The sequence below is a fragment of the Phalacrocorax aristotelis genome, chromosome 5 (assembly GCF_949628215.1).
Source record: "Phalacrocorax aristotelis chromosome 5, bGulAri2.1, whole genome shotgun sequence".
In the NCBI taxonomy this organism is placed as follows: Eukaryota; Metazoa; Chordata; class Aves; order Suliformes; family Phalacrocoracidae; genus Phalacrocorax; species Phalacrocorax aristotelis.
In genome coordinates this window covers 53,385,920-53,392,838 of record NC_134280.1, presented here as the reverse complement: position 1 = coordinate 53,392,838, position 6,919 = coordinate 53,385,920, and positions in this window count along the sequence as shown.

Sequence of the window (6,919 nt, the reverse complement as noted above, 5' to 3'; positions counted from 1 at the left end):
AATGTTGAGCCATGAAGCCTTTGTTTAAAAAAAAACGGCACTGCAATACACGACAAAGAAAATCCTTTATTTATTTTATTAAATATATATGGAAAAGAATGAAAATTGGTCCAAATTAAGAGGGGGGAAGGGAAGTGGGTGGGCTGGGGAAGGCAGACTAAAAACAGAGCAATTGCAGATAATTGTCTTTTTTTTTTTCCTTTTCATGTGTCTTTTTTTAAAAGAAACCTAGTTTTTATTTTTTAAAAAGAGAAGTAAAAGCTTTCCTGGATGCTTTGTACCAAAAAAGAAAAAATGAAAAAAAAAAGAAGAAAATCTGTTAAGCAAATAAATATCCATCCAGAAAATGAAGCCTGACTTTTTCTTTTACTTTGCATTTATTTTTGCTCCTGGGATGAGAGTTGGGTGGGAAGAGGCTATGCCAAGCACCACTCTTCGTGGAGGAACAGAGTGCGGTGCTGCTTCTCTTTTTGGGGATGAAACCTGCAAGAGAGGGTGAGGTGCCCTTAAATACAACCCTAAACTTCAATCCTGTGCTGGATGTCCCCCAAACTTGCCAAGGTAAATACATGCCCAAAGATTCTTGGTGAGATTTGGGGGTGTTTCCCAGCAGCTGTTGGGATTTGCTTAGCTTTTACTGGTTTGGGCTGTTCCCAGAGACCTGAAAGCTGGGTGGGAGCTGAAGATGTGCCAAAGGCAAAAAGGAATAAAAAAAAATGTTGTATCTAGGTTAGGTTTCCTGGTAGACGGTGCTTCTCTGGTTTCTCGGGGTAGATATATCCTCTCTTAAGTTTTTAGGGATCACAATGAGCTGCTTTCATCACATATAACCATTGTGCTCCAGTGCAAATGGGAGGTAAAATACTGCGGTTCCGGTTTGGTAGTAGAGCAACTGCTGGGCAAAACAGTGACCCAGCATCCCTAATCCCCCAAATCAGCCAGATACCGCGTTGTCTGCATAGTCCCACAGGCATGACAGAGACCTTTGCTTCGCTGTGGAGTAAGGGACTGGAGTAAGGACCTCTCTGAGCACAACCTCCTGCCCCAAATGACTTGGGCTGGAAAGATTTTTCCACCTCAAAAGAGGAGTTGCAAATTCAGGCACTCAAAAATACATGGTTTAAACCAGTTTCTTTCTCAATATTGCAGTAAGCAAAAAAAAAAAAGTAAGTAATATTTTCTCAGTTTTTCCTTTTGGGATTTCTGTGGTTAGTCAGGAGGGTTTTTGTACAGATACAGGGCTGGCTGCTTCCTTTGGACGTGTACTTCATTGCAGGTGGAGAAAGGATGTGTCTGCCTTCCTGTCCCCGTCCTGCCACCCACTGCAGACCTCTGGTTTTCTTTGCACTATAAGGTGTTCCTATAAAGAGTAAGGACTGACTTTGTCATGGCTTCTGGTGGCCACTGCTGGAAATTTTGGCTTTGGGAGCTTTGGTCCCTTTCTGCTTTTTGCTGTGTAAACCGCTATCATGGGGGGATATTTAGAGATGATTAAAAACCAAGCAAAACTTCAGCTAAATCTCTTGCCTTCATCCCTCAGGGAGCAAAGCAGTGATGCTGGAAGCACCGTATGGGTGATGATGCTATTTCCAAGCACAGCTCATCTTTAATCCTCCTTTCTGCCTTATTGTGTCATGGGTTGCCATGGGGCCAGACCACAGCAGCTCATATTTTTGGATACCAGGAGACTGTTCAAAATGTGCCATCCTGCCTTTTGGCTTGACAAGGACTGTCTTCATTTGCAAGGAGAGACCCAAGCAGCCACAGGGACCTCTAAGCCTGGCCCTGGCCAGTGGGTGGGGGACTGAGTGAAACTGGACCTTTGCTCTGGCTCAAGTTTCTTCTGTTGCCTGCAAAGCCTCTTTGCAGGTCAGCAGATAAATCACAGGCTTTGCTTGGAAATCCCAGACTGCAGGTTTGAGAACAAACCCAAGGTGCCATGTTCGCTCAGATGGATGGGCAGAATTGACTCTGGTTTTTGTTATGATGCCTCTACACGCAGACACAGCTCCAATTGTTTAGCTGCTGGATCTCAGAAGCATGGGAAGCTGCAGCAGCAACCAGCAGTGATCCTGGGGGGGGACAACTGGCAGGTCTGGGCACCCAATGCACCTCCACATCCAGCCCAGCTGTCTAGGATCCTCCAAATGCTGCTCTGCTGACATGTAAGAGGGTGGGGAGGCAAAGGATAATTTCAGCAAAGTCTGAAATGCTGTCTAGTACCCCAGGAAGGATCATAAAGTCACACCCTTGTCCTAGTCCAGCCCCAGCTCTGGCCATTGGGGCTCAGCATTATCATGTAGCTCTGCAGGAAGCAAAGGGCAAATGGTTTTTGCATAAAGCATCTCTTCAGAGGGCATTTTCCCAGTGTGACACGCACAGGGACACTGGGAAAGAGGGAAGGTGCAACTTGCTGTATAGAAGTGGCCACCATCTTTGCAAGGTATATAAATCCACGTCTCTGGCTTTGTCTGGATAGGGGGAGATACAGGGGAAAAAAAACCCACTAACCAACACATACTTTTCCCTTTTTCCCCCCTTCTACATTATTTCTTAGATTTTTTTTTCTAATCCAGAAAGTAGCTGAGCTATTTTCCTAGCTTTCAGGGAGTCATACTAGTGCCATCGGGATGGACTGAGCCTCCAGACTGGTTCCTCTGCCTCTGTATCTCATACCAGCTTCATCTCTTTCATTCTGCCTGCTCTCAAATGCTCGGTCTTTCAGTGATGCACCTAGCTGCACTTAATGAAGGGAAGAACCATGTTTGTTGTTTTTAAAAATATACCTGATTTCCTTTTTGCATGTATTATTGTCTACTTATGTTTTACATGGCTGTGGGAAGGCCTGGGAAAGGTGTTGGTGTATCATGGATTATTTCACTTGAATGCGCTCAGCAGTAGGCAAGACTCAGACAGTTTCTGCACCCATTGCACTTCTCATTTGTAACGCAGTATCAATACAGCAAAGCAGTTATAACAACCTCCTGGCATCTGCTGTATTTCCCCCCCCAGCTTTATTTTTTAAAGAGCAGGTGAGCCGTAAAACACCCCAAGGCTGGGGTAGCACAGCAATTCCGTAGCTCCCAGTGCAGGTGAAGGGCGAACCCCAGTTTGCAAAGACAAACAGACCCCATGTCCTAGGAGGGGTCTGTCATTGCCACTGAGGGGCTGGGGGTGACTCTCACTCCCCCAGGGCTTGAAGGATGCTCTGGCTGTCAGTGGGTAGCATGCTGCGGCAGACATGACTTCAACCTTCAACCAGAAAGGCACAGGTCCTTGCAGGAATCTTGGCCCGCTTCACTGCTGCGCACGTCCCGAAGAATGCCCTTGCTCATTAAAATCATGTCAGTGTTTGCAGAGAGCCCTGCAAGAGCCTCTTCCCTGCCTACTCCTTGTATCTGCCAAGAGTGGACTGAAAGCGGAGGCTTCCAACCTGCCAGGCTCTGGCTCAGCAACCAGCAATAGCCTGGAGGCAGGAAATTTCTGGACTAGGGCATTTTTTGGCTTGGACAGTGTGGGAGGTCAAATTTGACACTCAAAATGCGCTCTTCTGGTCTTAAGCTGGCTGCTCGCAGCTCTGGGTTTGGGTTTCCAGGGCAGGCACAGCATGCAGCAGTGGTCAGAGGTAAGCACCACAGTAGAGAATTCATCTCTGTGTGTGTTCTCCAAAGAGCAACATGGCAAGCAGCATTGGCTGGAAAGCATTAAGCATAGCACAGTGTTGGATGGAAAAAAGACACTATCCAAATATCTGAGTAATTCACAGGTAGCAGTAGCAGAGACAAGTGCAGAACTCGCATCCAGTCACCAGCACTGAAATACCTCCTTCACTTCTCAAAATTACTAGAGATAAATTCACCTTGTACTGACTTTTCAAAGCTCCCTCATCTATTTCATGGACACGTTTGTGCCTCTTTGTTGGCCAGCTTTAGAAAGAGCATAGCTCACAATTTTAGGACAATGAGATGAAATAATACCAACAATTATAATGTAAAGCAAGGTATTTGCATGCTCTTCCATAGGAGAACTGCTGGGACAATGTCTTTGCCTCCCTGTCCTCCCACCAGTTTGTTTAGATGAAAGCCATGCTTCTTCTCTACAAGACCACATCCTTCAGCTGTGTCAAACTCAAAAGGAACTGGTTCAGGAAGGCAGTCAGGACCTAGGGGTCTTGTTACAAAACTTCTTATTGCAAAGAAACATTATTAAAAATTTAAATCATTTATTAATAAAGACCTTCCCCCTAAGCACCCAGGTTTCTTGTCTTATTGCCTCTAGTGGCAGGCCAATGGTGTCTTATCACTTCTGGTGACTAGAAACCATCTCCTAATGACCAGATGAAGCCACCCATGATGACATCTGTTCTAATGACAGCCCTGTCTTCTGCCTTCTCTCCCTGGATGGAGGAACCAACTCCTTCATTTCACCAAGTTGCTAATCCAAGGTCTGCCACCATTTTGGATACAATTTTCTTAAGCTCCATGTGAGGAGCACAGGGACCTCTGACAGTAACCCTCCAACTTCTAGGACAGAGTGTCTCCCTATCATCCCCCCTCACTAAAAAAATTACCAGGAACAGGAATTTTGGATACTAGATTTTCATGTCTGAAACCAGAAGGGCACACTGATAACGGTAATCTTTGTTTTCGTCACAGCTGGGGCATAGCTGCAAAGGGAGGGAGGCAATTAAGAGAATATTAAGACTTCATCTTCCAAGATGATGTTGCTTCTGTTCCTCCTCCCTCTCCCCTCCATTCCCCATGCTTAGCAAAGAAAGCGGCAGGAGTATTATTTCTCAAGGCCTACACTGACGTCAATAAGCAGGGTATTTATTTATGAAATTGAATCTAACAGTGGGGGAGAGAGGAGCGGAGGAAGATGGACGCGCAGAGCTAGCAGCTGCCAAGTTGTAATAGAGCAGCAACCTCCCAGTATTTTCCTACCGTCTTTCTGGGGGAGGCATGCAGTGCCCAGACCTTTGGAGGCCCAGGGAAAGTGAGATGGAAGGAAGAAACGGAAAAGGTAGGCTTAGCACTGAGAGCAAAGGAAGGGCAAGGTAAGGGGAGGACCTAAACAAGGTAAATAGCCAGTTTCTGATGCTGGGATGTTCGGCTTCAGTCCTTATGCAGCAAGGGTAGCACTGCAGACACTTGCCTTCAGGCAGGCTCTGACCAGGTTCTAGCAGCCCTTTCCTTTCAACCTCTTTGGTCTTTACATATTAAAATCAGAGGGAAATTCCAGCCCAAGAAATAATTTCTCTTTTTGATGCCCCATACTCACTCCCTGTTCTAGTCTCAAGCAGCAAAAAGGCTGTCTGGGAAGCCCAGCACTGAAGTTAACGTGAAGATTAGGTTTTCCCTTGCAGTCAATGAGAAACAGTTTTCGAGAGAAGAAATTTTTTCCATTGATGTTACCATGTGCAGAAGCATAGAAAGATGAAACTCAGAAAGGGGCAGTATTTTCTTTCCCAAGGAGGATGCAAGCCCGCCTGCAGAGCATCCTCCATGGGGAGGAAAGTCCAAGGAGCCTGAGGAACACAGATGACCTTGCCAACATGGTGCCTTCACTTTCAAGTCTGACAAGGGTTGGGAGAAGATGCCTTTGGGCATCCCTTACCAGCCTGGAAGTCATGCATAGAGTTGTGCTCCCTCAGGGATGGAAGTAGAGGAGCAAGGCTTTTGCCTTTCCTTCACCAGCTGGTTAGCATAGTATAGGGCTGAGCAAGGGGAGAAGGGAAAGTGAGCATGAAAACCAAATTCCTTCTCTCTAGCCTTCTAGGGCCTTCCAGGCCTATTGCTGGAAAGCCTTTTCTGCACAGCTCTTCTCCCAGCCTGAGGGAAGCCTGCTGCATAGCACAAGGTGCAGCTGAAGGTGCCCTGCATGTCCCCAGGTTTGTTGTTAAAGCCCCTGTCTTTCCTGGGATTCCCCTGCTGACTTCCCATTGCCACGCACAAAGAGGAGGCAATGCCCTGGATGAATCCCTCCCTGCAAAGGCTTGGTTCATGTCCTTGCAAACAGCATCAAGGTATCAGCCAGCCCCTAGCTTATTGTTTCTCCAAAATAAGGGAAGAGAGACATGTTCTGGAGATCTGTTTACAAGTCAGACTATCTCCAGTTATATAATGACACAAGCCTGGCTGCCAGCAAATTGTTGCTTCAAGCTGGGGAAGACAATTAGATCGCCTCTCAGGGCGGCGAGCGCACACAATGCAGGCTTTGTGCCACCCTGCCATCAGCCCCGGCATGTGTGAGTGAGCCCGGCTCACCCATCATCTTTGGAGGAAGAGGTGGAATGGAAAAGCCCCTGGCCACAGAGAGGCAGTGCTTGCACCTTGGTGGGTGTGCTGGCACTGGAGCGAGGATTGCCTCTGAGGGCTGGGGGTGCCAGGGATGGAGCCTGTCTGCAAGCACTTTCCTGTCCCATCAGAGAAAGGATGATTGGTAAATTGGTCGTTGCGCCGCAGGGCAGAGACAGATCTGACCCCTCCACTGAAAATAGGATGGGAAATTTCAGTGTTTGGCTTCCTGCACTTCCTCGTGTGCTGATGGATTTAGGCTCTTGCTGAAACTCCTGGCACTGCCTGCAGAGTCAGTGGAAAAAATGTGGTATCTAGAGATGGGAAATACCAAACCCCCTCAGAAATGCGCTCACTTAAAAGGGAAAGGTGGTTTCCGGGTGAACTTGCATTCCTGCCCTCAGTGAATGCAGATGGGAGCATGGCTTCGGAAAATTCAGAGTCTGGACTGCTGCAATGCAACCTGTGATGAACAATAGCTGGGTCTTGCTCAGAAATGCTCCTGGGCCGTGGCATGTTGTTAGGAGGGTTATGTTAGGGGGATGGACCTGCCACTGCTGTCTCCTCGGCATCATGAGGATGGGGCATGCCATGGAGCTGCATGTGAAGAGCATCTCCCAGCT